The following is a 15,157-nucleotide window of genomic DNA, read 5'->3' as shown; positions in this document are numbered from 1 at the left end:
CTAAAAGTATCAAAACCTATCAAATCAGACGATAACAAGATTAATGCAAGATATTCACTGCTAGAGCTATTTGATGGTGCCCCCTGCTGGTAGCCTTTGTAAGATGGCAGTGGCATTGCATGTGGCTTTGTGTCTACGGTTTGCCCTTTGTTCCACATGTTCTCTCTGTTTTGATTTGTTGCCACACCTCCCTCAGATGGTGTGTGTCATGCCTCAATCGCCTCACCGCCACAGGGTTGTTATTTTTATCGTTTTGTAAGCCCTTTTTTGTTTTCATATATGTTGTTGGATATCGAATGTTACATAGGCTTTCTATTGTGGTCATTAGTGTACTTTCATGTTCCATGTCATTTTCATTCATTTCATTAAACTGTTCAGTTGAAGACTCAGATTTGCTTCCTCCTTCATTTCCTGCATGTTCTTCACCCATGACAGAATGACAGACTGTTTTTGGAAGCAGTGGCCTCCCTTTTTGTTTTCTTTTTCCTTCTTCACATCTGCTTGTTATGTTGGCTCTTCTCTCCTTTGCCTGGAAGAATCACGTTGGTGTTAATTGGAGCTCGTTGGGTGCTTTTTCTGTCCCAGAGCTCTCTGTGCAGGCTAGGAAAATGGGGTCTCTCCTTTGCTTCAGGTTCAGTGTGGTGCAGTGTTGGTTGTGTCCCAAGCCCTGTGTGGCATGGGGCTCACCGTGTCCCTTATCTAGGTAGGCATGGGACCCATTGTGTCCCCTCCTTTTGATTTGCTACCAGGTCAGTTTTTAGTGGGGGATTTTGTAATGATGCCCCCTGCCAGTAGCCTCTGTCAGACAGCGGTGGCTCTGCACATGGCTTCTGTTTGATTGACCCTGTTTTACACATGTGTCTGTTTTGATTATATGCCACGCCTGTCCTGGGTGGTGTGTGTCTGCTTCTTTGGCCACACCACCAGGGTCTTATGTCATTATGTTCTTCCTTTTTAAGCTTTTTGTATTTGCTTGAATGCTGGGTGTCATTACAGTTACAATGGCTTTCTTTAATTGGTGTTAGTGCACTTTAAAAACTTTAAAAGCCCTGAAATGTTTCTGCAGACTTTTTATACCTGCAATGTTTTATTTACATTCTTATATTAATGTAACACATGCAGGCACATGCACAGGACTCTTTAGGGGCAGGTGTTAAAATAGATGGGGTGGAGGTAGGGGGTGGTTGGACTGAGGATATGGAGGAGTATGTACAATGGCAAACATTCGGATGGGTGGGTGGATTAGTTTGTATCAGTGGTGACTAGTAATGTCGTGATTGGCCTCCACATCTCTATGGTTCCCTGTCTTGTATCTTTGTTTCGCTTTCGTGTTTTGTTTTTTCCGTCCTTCCGTCCTGTGACTAGTTATATGCTCTTATTAGTTCATGTATTTAAACCCTGCCTTGTTGCCTGTGTTTTTCCTGTCATTGTCAGCCATGCCTTGTTTGTAATTCTAGCCTCCGTGTGTTGAGCTGCTGTTTGTGTGATTCACAGCTGTTTGTGTTTCCTCGCCCTGTGTTTATTCTAGCCTTTGTTTATCCTAGCCGCATTGTTATAGACTGCATCCCCTGTTTGTCATCAAGTGCTTTTGTTTCACTGAGTTGATCATGTATTCTTTCGTATTGGCTCACAGACCCTGGACTGTTCTAATGTCTAGGACTCTAGATTTTCTCATAATAAATCTTGCTTTTCTCCGCCTCCTTACCGCTCAACATTACACATAAATGCTTTCTTACCAAACACAGTTCAGGTAACATTTACCACCATGTAATCTTATCATTTATTACACACACAAATGATAGCTGAAAAAGTATTAAATTATCTCTTATTTTACTTTTAAAAAGTGGTTAACGTACTTGACTTGTAATTGGAAGGTTGCTGGTTCAAGCCCCACCACTGCCAAGTTGCCACTGTTGGGCCATGAGCAAGGCCCTTAACCCTCAGCTGCTCAAGTTGTACTCAGTCATAATTGTAAGTTGCTTTAGATAAAAGCATCAGATAAATGTAAATGCAGTATTTATTTATCACCCCTGGAATGTACCTGAATACATGCACACACACCGTGCTATTATATCCACTGAGGTTAAATTGCTTTTTATTTAAAGTCTGTCAATGTATGTCTTATGACATATGGTAAATGTGAATATAGTAGACATTTAACTGCTACTTTCAGGCATTTTTCGAGTAACCAACCTGTCTGAGGTTGGACTATGCACTCATGCTGTGAGCATCACTGTGGGTTCTGTTAATCTATATGATTATTGAGATGATTGATTGATAGCCTTGTTCAAAGGGGAGCTACTATGCTATATGGGTTTTTATTATTTGTCACAGTTTGTGTCTGCATACACGCATGCATGCACACAAACACACACACACACATACAGTGAATTTCAGAACACTGTCTGTCTCACATCCTTCCAACAGCACTGGGTCTCTTTCTCTTGTCCATCTTCCAGCAAATAAGCGAAGACATCTAAAGGACAAAATCACACAAAGCTGTGCTGTGTGCACTGAAATGTCTTACACATATTATTCTGCTTTCAGTTGTAGTGAAGATAGATTAAAAATTATTCCCCTGATGATGTTCTAACCTCGTCAAAAGGGGACTCTCTTCCACCCCCGAGCCACAGACCAAACCAGGGACACACTGGTGCCATGAGGATTAACAGCAAAGCCATAAATGGCCCAACTAACAAGATGGCCAGGCTCCTAACCCTCAACCCCCTGTCCTGTTGTCGCATTATTCTGTTCATTAATTGTCCCTCATTAATTTGCATTTTTCACCCTTGTAACTCAGTTCCAAAGGGCAAGATGACATTAGAAAACAAGGAGTATGGGTAAACATAAGAAATGGGGTTATGCTTTAGACTCACAGGCATTCATATAAATCCAAAAGGGTTGTCCAAACCAATGCTTCAACAGAAGCAGTTCATTCAAATTAAAGTTGATGAAAATTTATTTTAAAAGCAGTTAATACGAAAGTCTGTCACCAAACCCTAAAGAACAATGTAAATTCACTCATAAATAAGGAGATACTCTATTCGCTCTTCACAATGTGCTTCTTTATTTGAATTTTGCCAGCAGGATTGCACCAAAAAGTCAGAGGAGGCTTTAAGGGAACACCTAATCATCACAGTATAACCCCAAATTAAAACTGCAGGGGTATCGCTCTGTCAAATCAGGAAGCATTAGTGATTGTGAACTGATTTCACCTACTTTTGTGCAAATTAAAATGACAACTGGTGCACTGGAGAGGCAACAGCGAGACAACCCCCAAAAGGAAAAGGTTTTGCAGGTGGTGGTGACCACAGACAATTATTCTTTCATTATCCTTCCTGAGTGATTCCTCACTACAGTACTGTAGTTTTGCATTTTGCTAGTATCCTTGTCACTACTGGTACAGGGACAGTACCTGTGATCCATTCAGGTTGAACAAGGAGTCCAGATCCTCCAGGATGGCACATGCATATGATGGGTGTTGCAAGAATTTTTACTGTGTCTCCCAGCACAATCTCAAGAGCAAGGAGGAGATACCAGGACATGGGTCATTACACAAGGAGAGCTGGACAGGACTGTAGAAGGGCATTGACCCAGCAGCAGGACCAGTATCTGTTCTTTTGTGTGTGAAGGAACAGAAGGAGCAATTCAAGAGCCCTGCAAAATTTACCTCCAGTGGGCTACTGGTGTGCATGTTTCTGACCAAACTGTCTGATACAGACTCCATGAGGATTGCATGAGGGACTGATATCCTCTAGTGGTTAGGTACAGGGATGAATTCCTCAGAGCTCACTGATGCACTGATGCAGGTCTGGGAGGAGATTCCCCTGGACATCATCTACGGTCTCATCAGGAGGATGTCCAGACATTGTTGCGAATGCATACAGTCACAGGGGGGCCATAAAGACTACTGAGTCACATTATGAATTGTTGTGATGAAATTCAGGCAAATTGGATCAGTCTGTGATTTAAATATTTTACTTTGTTGTTTGGTGTGATTTTGAATCCAGCCTTGAATGGGTTGTTCATTTTGCTTTCAAATGACTGTTACATAATTTGTTCTCAACGAAGTATACAATTTATATCAGTAAAGATTTTCAACTTGAATCTTTTGCTCATCGAGATTCAATGTGTAATTTAAATGTTCCCATAACTTTTTTGAGCAGTGTACTACTACTACTACTACTACTACTACTACTACTAATAATAATAATAATAATAATAATAATAATAATAATAATAAATACGCTATAAGAACTTGTAGGATGTTTACAATGAAATTTCATTTCTTTTTTTTCTGTTTGTGTAAGCTTTAGAAAACAGCACTTCTATGTATAAATGATTATCCTTTCTTTTTTGCTTCGTATTTGCTTGAGACCCGGTACAGAGGAAAATTACTGAGGGTTCACTGTGAAATAATTGGGGTGAACTCCTCTGAAACATACTTTAAAGTGCTGATTAACTCTAAGAAAACAGCATAAAAGGCATACACATTATTCTGCATATTTTCACTGAAAAGCAAAGATATAATGTGTCTGACTTCTTTTTTTTTGTATTCTTACCATCGAGGTGCTTGGCCTGCTCATTATCATATAAGTGGTGAGAAAAAGGGAATCCCATAAATGATTTAATATACCCCCTTTTCGTTTTCCCTCCAGAACATGAACCTGCCTTCAGATAAGGTTCCTGATTCAGTATGACAACAAGAACAAATGGGAGCTTGTCTGTGATCAGGTAAGCCCCTAATGTAATTATATAGACCAAAGATGTAAAGCAGAATATCGACTGACCTTGGGTCAGATCTGATAATGTAAATGCAAAAATGATTCACATAAAATTGCAAACTTAAAGTTATAATGATCAACCCAGACCTCAAGAACACATTTTTGCATCGTCCCATCTTCCAGCACCTGAACCAAGCCTTTAGGAACAGTGAATACCTGGAACAGGTGCACTGGAAGGCAGGGCAGGCCAAAAGGCACTCATACCCACCTCATTCACTGAAATTATACGAATCATAAACTTGTTGATATTTTCTCCAAAACTCAACTGAGGTGGCAGAGATTCAAACTGAGTGTACAATACTTTTGCATCCTTGTAGACCCATTATTCGCTAAGCTTGATCGTTTTTGGGAAAATTGCCCCTGAACAATAGACTCTGTTTTTTATTATTGGGTCCAATTCTAAAATATAAAAGGTTACCACTAATATTTAAGTTGGTTTTAGTTTTCGTTCTGGTTATATGGGTAATATTAGCTACGTACATTTTAATGAGCACTGCATTGAATATGTGGGCCAAAAGTACAATATTAACTTTTAAGTTTATGAAGGCATTTTTCATGTGGTTCTGAATAAATCTTTGTCGAGCTTCAATAATTAATTCAGTGATAAATGTGTGATTGATCCAGTTTAATAACTTGACAGATTAATGCAAATGTGAAAAAGATGACAATGTAGACCTTGTGTAGATGTAAGTCAGGCAAGCACACAAACCTTTGACTTGATACTGAAGACACTACACTAAAAGCTGAAGGTTCACCCATTGACACGTCACTCTTCATAGACATGTAGGTAGGCACAAGAGAAGGCACATTCCAGTCTCTAAACACCAAAATAATTCCAGCTCATCAGAGAGAAGTGTGTTTTATTTCAGTGAGTTTAACACTAAGATTTCAGTAGGCAACACACCTTTGTATTAATATAGAAGATCCTCAACTGAATGCTGGAGGAGGGTCTATTGACCAGTCACTCTTTGCAGACACACAGCTGGGTGCTGGGGATACTGGCTTGTCTAACAAGAGCCTGAACAGAAAAGGCTTCATCAGCTTTAACATGTACAATTACTACCTTAAAATAATATAAGATCTAAAACACATGACCTTTGGCCAAATTTCTCTATACCCAGAGCACTGGAATCTGCTGAATGTCTTTGTCTCCTACCTAGTAGAACAAATAAAAGCAACAGAAAAAAAAGGAGAAATGTTATAAACATGTTTGTATAAGCCTGTTTGCACATCTGGACAGAACAGCATAAAGAAGGACCATGCCTCCAAATTGGGTTTGTCATGATATTCATGTGATCATGTCATAATATTCACATGTTCAAGTCATGATATTCACATTCACATTCCCTCCCTGGCATTACAGTTCCCATGGCAATGCTATCTCCTGGTTGTTTCCATGTGCTTCCTTGTTTTGGTTTTACTCTGCTCTGCCCCCTTGTTTGTATCTCTGTCTGCAATTATGTTCACCTGTGTCTTGTTAGTCCTGATTTGTCCTAGTATTTTAGCCCTGTGTTTGGTTACTGTAGTTGTATTGTCGTTGTATTTCATGTGGCATGTTTGCATGTTCTTGATACATTTGGCATTTTTGGTATGAGTTTTGTACTCTTCATTGTTTCTTATCTGTTATTTATTTGCTTTTTTCTCAATTGTGTTTGTGCTTAGGTTTTCTAGTCTACCTTCCTACTGTTTCGTGTTGCTTTGTGTTTGATTTATGTTCTTTGGTTTTGTTTGTACTTGCTTTTAGTTAGCAAGTACAAACAAAACCAAATATAGATCAAGCACAAAGCATTTGCATCCTGCCTCTTGCCTCATCAATAGCGTTACAGAATAACCAACCTCAAAAGGATGCAGCAGAGGTATCTTGCAGATATTATTAAGGAGGCATCTGACTTCCTTGCACTACCAGACCAGTCTACCAAGGAGAAACGTACCTGGCGGCTAGCAGCTTATTAACAAGCGGACACTCTGTTCTGGTTAAAAAACAGAGACACTACTGGGTTTGAAGAAATGTATTTCTGCAGATGCTAAGACCCTGTTATCTATGTACTGGAAGGGTCCACAGTGGACTGTCTCTGCCCAGCCTCCCAAAGAACTCCTCTCCCAGGAGAGAGTAAATGTCAAAGCTAAGCCCAGCTGGAAATGCCACAAGAACAAGAAGTGTAAAAGCCAACCTGAGTCTGCTCCTGTGTTGACGGTTCCCTGTCTACGTATTAAAGATCCTTTTTGTTCCTGACCCTCAGATCAAGACCCTGGCCTCAAGTTGTTGTTTTTTGTTGCACCTGAGATGGGCCCTCAAGGCTCATCAGGCCTGCCCCATAGAACATGATGGGAAGGGCAATGGGCCTGAGGGACAGTGCAGGGGTTACTCTTTCTGTGTGTTCCCCTGTTACCCAAACACCAGACAAGCCTGCAGATCTCAGCATGGAATGCACAGACCAGACTCTGGCAATGAATGTGCTAGCCAGAACCTGCTGCACTCATGGATGGTCAGGGCATGCTCAGGGATACTTAGGCCATGCTACCACTCAAACTCCTTGTTTTGTTCTGCCTCCTGCACCTGTTGCTGTTATGACTCCTGTGGCCACACCTCATAGCTGGCCAGTGACTCCAGAGGTCTTTTTGTTGGTCTCCTGGACCCCAGTGACTCCTTTGGTTATGCCTCATGCTTCCCCAATAGTTCCTGTATACTCTGAGGCTGCTGCACCAGCCCCTGTTACTGCCCCAACATTCTACCCATCACCTGTTCCTGGCAATGTGCTAATTTCTGTTATTGTTCATGTCCCTGTTCCGGTTGTTGTGCCTGTGTCAGTCCCTATTTCTGCCTCAGTTTAGGTCCCTGTTTCCCCGAGTTTCAGATTCAGTAGACATGTCTGACTTTATACCTGTCCCTTTGTTGTTTGTTCAGTCCCTAATCCATTCAGTTCTCCAGCATTCTGTCCAGTCATCTACATTGTCTCCCAGGTCTCCTTTGTCTGCTTCGCATCGTGTGCCGCCTCCAGGCCCAGCTCCTTGTATCGACTCTGGTCTTCTGCTTGCTCCCCACGTAACAGTTAGAGATCAACGTTGGCCATCCTGCAGCTCTTAATTGAAGGCTGGTTTCTGACCACAGGACCACTGTTGCATGGATATGTTTGGATGGTGGGCCACTGTCAGCTCAGTAGATGCATGAAGCAGACACATGAAAAAGCTCCTCCAATATTGTCCCTGATACACACATACTAGCACTAGCCATTACCATGCCACCACTATGACAGTCTCATTGGTGTGTTAATACTAGTCTGCCACCCAGATGGTAACCAGTCAACCGTCAACCTCTGGTCAAATAATAAACCAGTGGCGTATGTGGCAAAGGGCAGCTGAGAATCTGTCCATAGCAACTGATCAGTCACACACTGTACTTGTACACAGGCTTATATAATGCACCTAAAGGACAGTTGTTGCTATCTAAGTAGAAAATGACTGTAGATGTGTTTTATTAAATGTGGCATTTAATAAAATAGTCTATATGTAAGAATGTAAGAGGTCCTTTCCAAGTTGGCCTATTGCTTGGTAAGCAACTCTACACATTTTGAAATGTGGCATAATCAAGATGAGTTACTGGATTACTGGTATACAGTATTAATTATCACTGGTATACATTATTAATAAACATTGCTACCTTCTAGATAATGTATATCAGGATTAGAGGAAGCTTTATCCACAAAAAGTTGTTAATGCAGGTTTTCATTTCCAACACCCAATACAATAAATCAGTTGCTTCTACATCAGCCCTTGTGAATAAAACTAATTCTAATTCTAATCCTGGTCTATATTCTACGACACAATAATATTATTATCAGTTATTATTTAATATTTTAAGAATAGCTTTATTGTTACTACTATAATGTGTCAAAGAAGAAGACAAATCCTGCCTTCTGTATTCGTATGAAAATGTACTGCAATATTGTTTATTAAAAAAAAAAGTTTTAAAAAACTTTCACAGAACAACATTTACAGTAAGTTTGTCATTCATTGCAGACAGGGGTCATGTACAGTCATGGCCAAATATTTTGAGACTGTCACACGACCAACCCCAGCCCATGACTACATCTCCCATCTTCCCCGACATAACTTCATCAGATCCTCATCACCGGTTTATTAGTTTCACCTGTATCACGTATTTGTTGTTATTTAGCCTCTCCTGTTCCGTTCTTTCCTTGCAAAGTATCGCTTCTCCTTCGCGAATACTGAGCATGTCCCACTGTGCATGTCCGATGTATTTCTGGCTACTACCTTTGCCTGTTTTTGTTTTCATTTATTGATTGTTTTGCTACAAATAAAATCCGGTGATCCAAAAGCATCTGTTCTAGTCTTAGATGTCATCTCCTGTACAGATGGTGGAGCCAGATGCATTGCTCAACACAGTCGCTAGCCAAGGAAGGATGCTGGGGAAACATCAACAGATATTCGAAGGGTTCACACACTCACTGGATCTGCTTGCGAAGCAACAGACAGAACAACAGAGGCAGATGACAGAACTCAGCAGGAACTTGAGTGATGTTTGCTCTCATTTACAGGCTGTATGCCTGACACCCCAATCCTCTATATCTTATGCCCAACAACTGGCTACTCCTGCTGCCTGCCCGTCATATCCAGTCAGCAAGCCTGATAAATATGATGGTACACATGACAGATGCAGAGGGTTTGTATTACAACATGAACTATATTTCGCTAGTACCCTGCCTCGCACAGATCATGCCAAGATAGCCTTTTTTATATCCAGCTTTACGGATGCAGCTCTGGAGTGGGCCAAAGCAGTACAGGAAGGGATTGAGGGGTCCACATATGAACACTTCCTAGCACAATTCAAATCGGTCTTTGATCATCCATGAAAAGGCAAAACCTGTGGGGGGTTACTCTCTCACCTCTGTCAGGGTAACAGTAGCAGTCAGTAAAGGAGTACACGCGTGAATTCTGCACCATGGCAGCAGGTAGCAGTTGGAATGAGGCTGCTCTGCTGGTAACATTTCCTAATGGGCTAAACACAAATATATTGCAGGAACTGGCATGCAAGGATGAGAATCTCGATCTGGACCAGCTAGTTACTTTGGCCATCAGGTTGGATCATTTACTCCAGGAGTGGAGACCTCGCAGAACCACCAAAGGTTATTCTGCACCCCAGGTTAACATTCAGTCTTACAGAGAGTCTTCAGAGGAGTCTATGCAGTGTGATTTTGCATGTCTGACTCCTGAGGAGAGACTCAGATGCATCCAAGATGGTCTTTGCCTTTACTGCTGTGAGACAGGACACGTAATTTGTGAATGTCGGGTGCGACCCAGTTCTACGCTGATTAAGGGAGAATGCAGAAAACCCACTCTATGAGCTAATGCGGTGAATTGTCCAATAAAGAGTTGGTATTGAGTTCTTTCACTATCCCTGTCATGGAATGCTCGCCTCCCACGACTCATGGGGTTTGGCCTGCCATGTGAAGTGGGAGGATATTTGTTTGTGGCAACACCTACACACACCTGCACCTTGTTTTGTCTTTATGTATATAAACCCGTGTCCTTGTGTGCAGGGTGTTGGTCATTGTTGATGTAGCGTGTTGATGTAAACGTTAGCGTCGTCTTTGTCAACTTGTACTTTTCGTCATTGCTAAAGTTAGTCGTGTTCATTGTTCTGTTCAGTGTTAACTGTTAAGTGTTCATGTTTATTGCTTGTGTTATTTGCGAGTGCTGTTATGTTTTATGTCAATAAATGTTCGCCCATGTGGAGAGAGTCTGTGCGTCCTGCTCCATGCCCTTCGGCACTCGGGCCAGCATGTTACAATCCTAGTCTCCATCTTCTCTCAGTCTTTTCCTTTTGTGTTTTCAGCATTAGTAGACTTGGGGGCGGAGGGAAATTTCATCCACAATCACCTCATTGTAGACCTGGAAATTTCCGTGGTGCCCCTATCCAGACCATTCCAAGTAGCTGCCCTAGACGGTGCTGCAGAAGGTGTTGGATCCATAACACACAGAACAAAGCCCATCCTTCTGGCTACCAGTGCTCTCCATTCAGAACAACTATCTTTTCTGATTATTAAGTCTTTGGAAGTACCTATATTCCTGGGCCTACCCACAATCCACATATCTCCTGGGCAGACCAGGAGATCATTTCCTGCTCACCGTAGTTTTTCAATGTCTTGGATCCACGCCACAACTATCGAAAGCCCGGAGTGTGAGGACACAAATCGGATTCCCCAAGAGTACCATAGACCTAATAGAAGGAGCAACACTGCCCAAAGCCGGCATTTACCCACTTACTCAGGAGAAGGAGAGGGCAATGGAGACCTATATAAATGAGGCTCTAGAACAGGGCTTTGTACAACCTTCCAACTCTCCCATTGCCTCTGGTTTCTTTTTCGTCAAAAAAAAAAAAATGGACAGAGGTCTGCAACCATGCACTGACTATCGGAGCCTCAATCAAATCTCCAAAAGGTACACTTACCCCTTACCTCTAGTTCTGGTCGCACTGGAACAACTTGGAGATGCACGATACTTTATACAATTAGATTTAAGAAGTGCCTACAACTTGATCAGAATCAAGAGCGGAGACGAGTGGAAGACAGCCTTCATCACCACAAGGGGGCATTACGAATACAGAGTTATGCCATATGGCCTCAGCGTCTCTCCTTCAGTATCCCAGGCATTCATTAACGACATCCTGCAGAAGTATTTCGCAGTTTGTGATTGCCTATATGGATGACATTTTATTTTTTCCCCAAATCTCAAATCCCACATCAAGCATGTATGTTTGATACTACAGTGTTTACTTGACCACAAGTTGTGCATTAAAAGTGAGAAATGCAAGTTCCATCATCAATAAATCTCATTTCTAGGGTATAAGATTAGTCATAGCGGTATAACGATGGACGACAGGAAGATTGAGGCTATTCTCCAGTGGCCAATACCCACGACTATAGAGAACATGCAGAGCTAACTAGGTTTCGCCAACTTCTGTCGTCGCTTCATCAGAAACTTCAATAGAGTGGCTCTTACTAAATTACATTGGACTCTGGAAGCAGAACAGTCCTTCAGCCAACTCAGAAAGATTTTCTCTAGTTTATAGAATAAAACAAAACTGCTCAGCCTGGTCAAACACATACTCATCAATTGTGAAACTAGAGAAACTGATAATTTTGTAGTGGTCTCTTTTTTTTTTTTTTTTACCGGAGCTGTATATTGACAGAGAATTTGACAAAAGATTAATTAACAAAATATCAACTGCACATAAGTAGGTAGGACTCAGGAATTAACTAGTAACATACAGCGACTACGATAGCTAGACCAAAGCTACACACAACTGAGCAAATCAACCTGACACAGGGCTTAAATAATTGAGATCAATGAAGATTAACAGGACACAGGTGAACATGATTACAGGTGGGGATTCCAGCAAGAGGGTGGAATAGAACGAAACCAAAACAAGGACGCGTCGTCAAAACATAACGGAAGCAAAAACCAGGAGCAGAAACCAAAACAAACACGTGAAGGCATCGCATTGGGATCCGTGATGCCAGGAGAAGGAAACCGTGACAAAAGTGATATGACAAATGCATGTTGCCAGCAATTGCTTAATGCTAACGCCACAGTTTGCTAACATTAGCCTACTAACTAGCTATTTATTAGATAACTAAATTAGTCAGAAAGCTAGCTAGTTTGGTCGGGAAACAATGAGAAACAATAACGTGCGTTTATACACTCAGTGTCATCTTGCGGTTTTGCGGTTGTTGGTGACATTTCCAGAGAGCCAAAGTGCATCGTGTGTAATGTAGCTATCTTGGTAGGACGCTAATTTGCTAGTGAGTTTTTTCATCGGTGTTGCAGCTGTAGACCACAGATTTAGTTGCTAAAGCAACCGAAGTAGTTAGCTAACTAGCAAAAGTGGCCTACGTTTACCACCAAGTTGCTAATTTCTTTAGTCTGGACTAATGTTACTTTTTTGTTTCTGCTGGTAAAAATGTCTTTGGGCGGCTGATGGTGATTTGTGCATCCTTTTGATCTGTTTTGGCAGTTGTCCGCAATAAAACGTGAAATGATACCTTACTACGAAAAAGGCATAAATAATCTGGTCATTCAATTAAATAAGTCATTCAATAAGTATGATTTGAGATCGGCAGCCAGGCTGGTAAAAAATGTTTTTTAGAATATTCGAAAGGGAGGGGATAGATTGACACTGGCTCAATAAATAGGTTGTCCACGAATTAATACTTGCAAAGCACTGCATTATTATTCCTCATAGGTTTTTAATGATATTCTCCAGTTTTATGGGAGTAATACAGTTTAACTGCTCAACGTAGCTACAGACAATATTACAACATTTGAAAAATGCTCATAGAAATACACCAGGTCCGTCCGGAATTGCATACTTCCTCCTCCCAAAGGAGTACGCGAGAATTCGTGCGTGTCGGAATACGTAGTATCCATGAAACAGTATGATAAGTATCCTCGGATGATGATGCATCGGGAGACATACATGAAGTATGCAACTGCAGTACATTGTCCTATCCCATGATTATACTGGAGCAACGGAGGAAGAGGAAGAAAGAATGGCAAAAAGTGCAGTTTCAAGTTGGTCATCATGGCAAATATATTTAAAGCAATGATATTCGGTCACAGCACAAAATAAGTAATTTAGAAATGTTTATAATTGTACTTATTGAAATGATTAAATGCTTATAATTGTAATTCACTATATCATATAAACATCTGACAAAAGGTTCTAAAAAAACTGAGGCAGTAAACTTTGTGAAAACAAAAATTTGTGTCAGTCTCAAAACTCGGCCAACACTACAAGATCATTTCCAATATGCAGTAGTTGGTTTTGAGAGCTTCTCAAGCTCTCAGTTAAGTACTGGTTAGGAGGATGACAATAAGCTTTGTAAGATCATCAAGGTTCCATTATCACTGGGCACAGGTTTTCAATAAGAATTTAACTTTAGTCATAACAATGACATAGAAACTTACCCATCACTGCTCTGATATGCTCTCTCTGGTTCTGTAACTTCAACATCCTTTCTTTTGCTGTCTCTTCTAATGCTCTCTTCTCCATTTCAAAACAGCAGCCACTGTTAGCTGCCACCATCTCCTCTATCTTCTCCAGCAGCTCTGTGACCTGAGTGTCATCACCACTGTTCTCATTGTTGAGAACATGATACCTGTTCCCACATTTCTCAACCAGCCACTGGAGGGCACTGTCTTCACTCAATGTGCTGCTCTATAGGTGTGTCTCCCAGACAGTCCCCATATGTTAACAGAACTATAGTGTGACTCCAGACTCTCTCAGTGAGAATTGTCTCTCTAGTACTCTTTTTTCATGCTCTTTAAAAGATGTGCTCACATGTAAGAGCAGCAGTAGAACATGGGTTCATGGAGGACACAGAGACACACTGAGCACAATCTCCTGTTTCAGTAACTCCGAGACCTCTTCTCCATGTGCATTATGCCACCATCCTGGAGCTTCAGCCACAGTGATCTTCCTACCTGCTACTTCTCCATCTCTCTTCATACACTGAGCAGTTCTCTTTAACTCAAACTCCTCTCTGCCCAGGGTGGTGTTTCTTGCTGAACTGTTCCCATCTATGTACGCCAGGAACACAATCCTCAGCTCTGAGAGATGGTTTGTTGCATCTGTGAAATAAATGAAAATATTTTGTTTATTATGAACATTAAAACAAGTAAAACGTAGGAGTGTGAAGTTAGGTGTAATAAATAACATTTCCCACACAAGGACTATGTCACAGTCCTCAACTCCACAGAGAACTACAGCAGCCAATTCCAGTTCACAGAACACCCAAGCAACCTGTCATCACTTACCATTGGCCTTCAACAGATCATCCTATACTACACACAATACCTTTGCTAACTTAACTACCTAGGGCTTTTTTACAGTTAGAGATCTGCTGTCATGTACAATGTATGTTGGCCATCTTACAGCTCTTCCATCTTCAGCGGTTTTTTGACTGTGGGACACCTGTTAGCTGGATATTTCAGGATAGTAGTTTACAGTTTAATTGGAGCTTCAACCACAACAATCTTCCTCCCTGCTACCTCTCCCTGTCTCTTCACACATTGAGCAGTTTCCTTTAACTCCTCTCTGCCCAGGATGGTGTTTCCTGTTGAACTCTTCCCAGAATTCCTATATGCCAACAACACAATCCTCAGGTATGACAGATGATGTGTGTCACATGTAAAAGAACCACAGGCATCTTCTGAAATAGAAATTAAGCTTTATTTTTATTCACAAAAGTTCATTTTCTCTGATTTTTCAAAGTATACACTGGAAGCACAATTTGAAGAGTTTTACAATAAATCATTTGTTTGTGGTGTATAGTATTCTTAGAACCTTTTAA

The sequence above is a fragment of the Electrophorus electricus genome, chromosome 8 (genome assembly GCF_041902795.1).
Source record: "Electrophorus electricus isolate QZ-2024a chromosome 8, ASM4190279v1, whole genome shotgun sequence".
Taxonomy (NCBI): Eukaryota; Metazoa; Chordata; class Actinopteri; order Gymnotiformes; family Gymnotidae; genus Electrophorus; species Electrophorus electricus.
The sequence above is the reverse complement of the archived record's forward strand: the minus strand, read 5'-3'. Positions refer to the sequence as shown.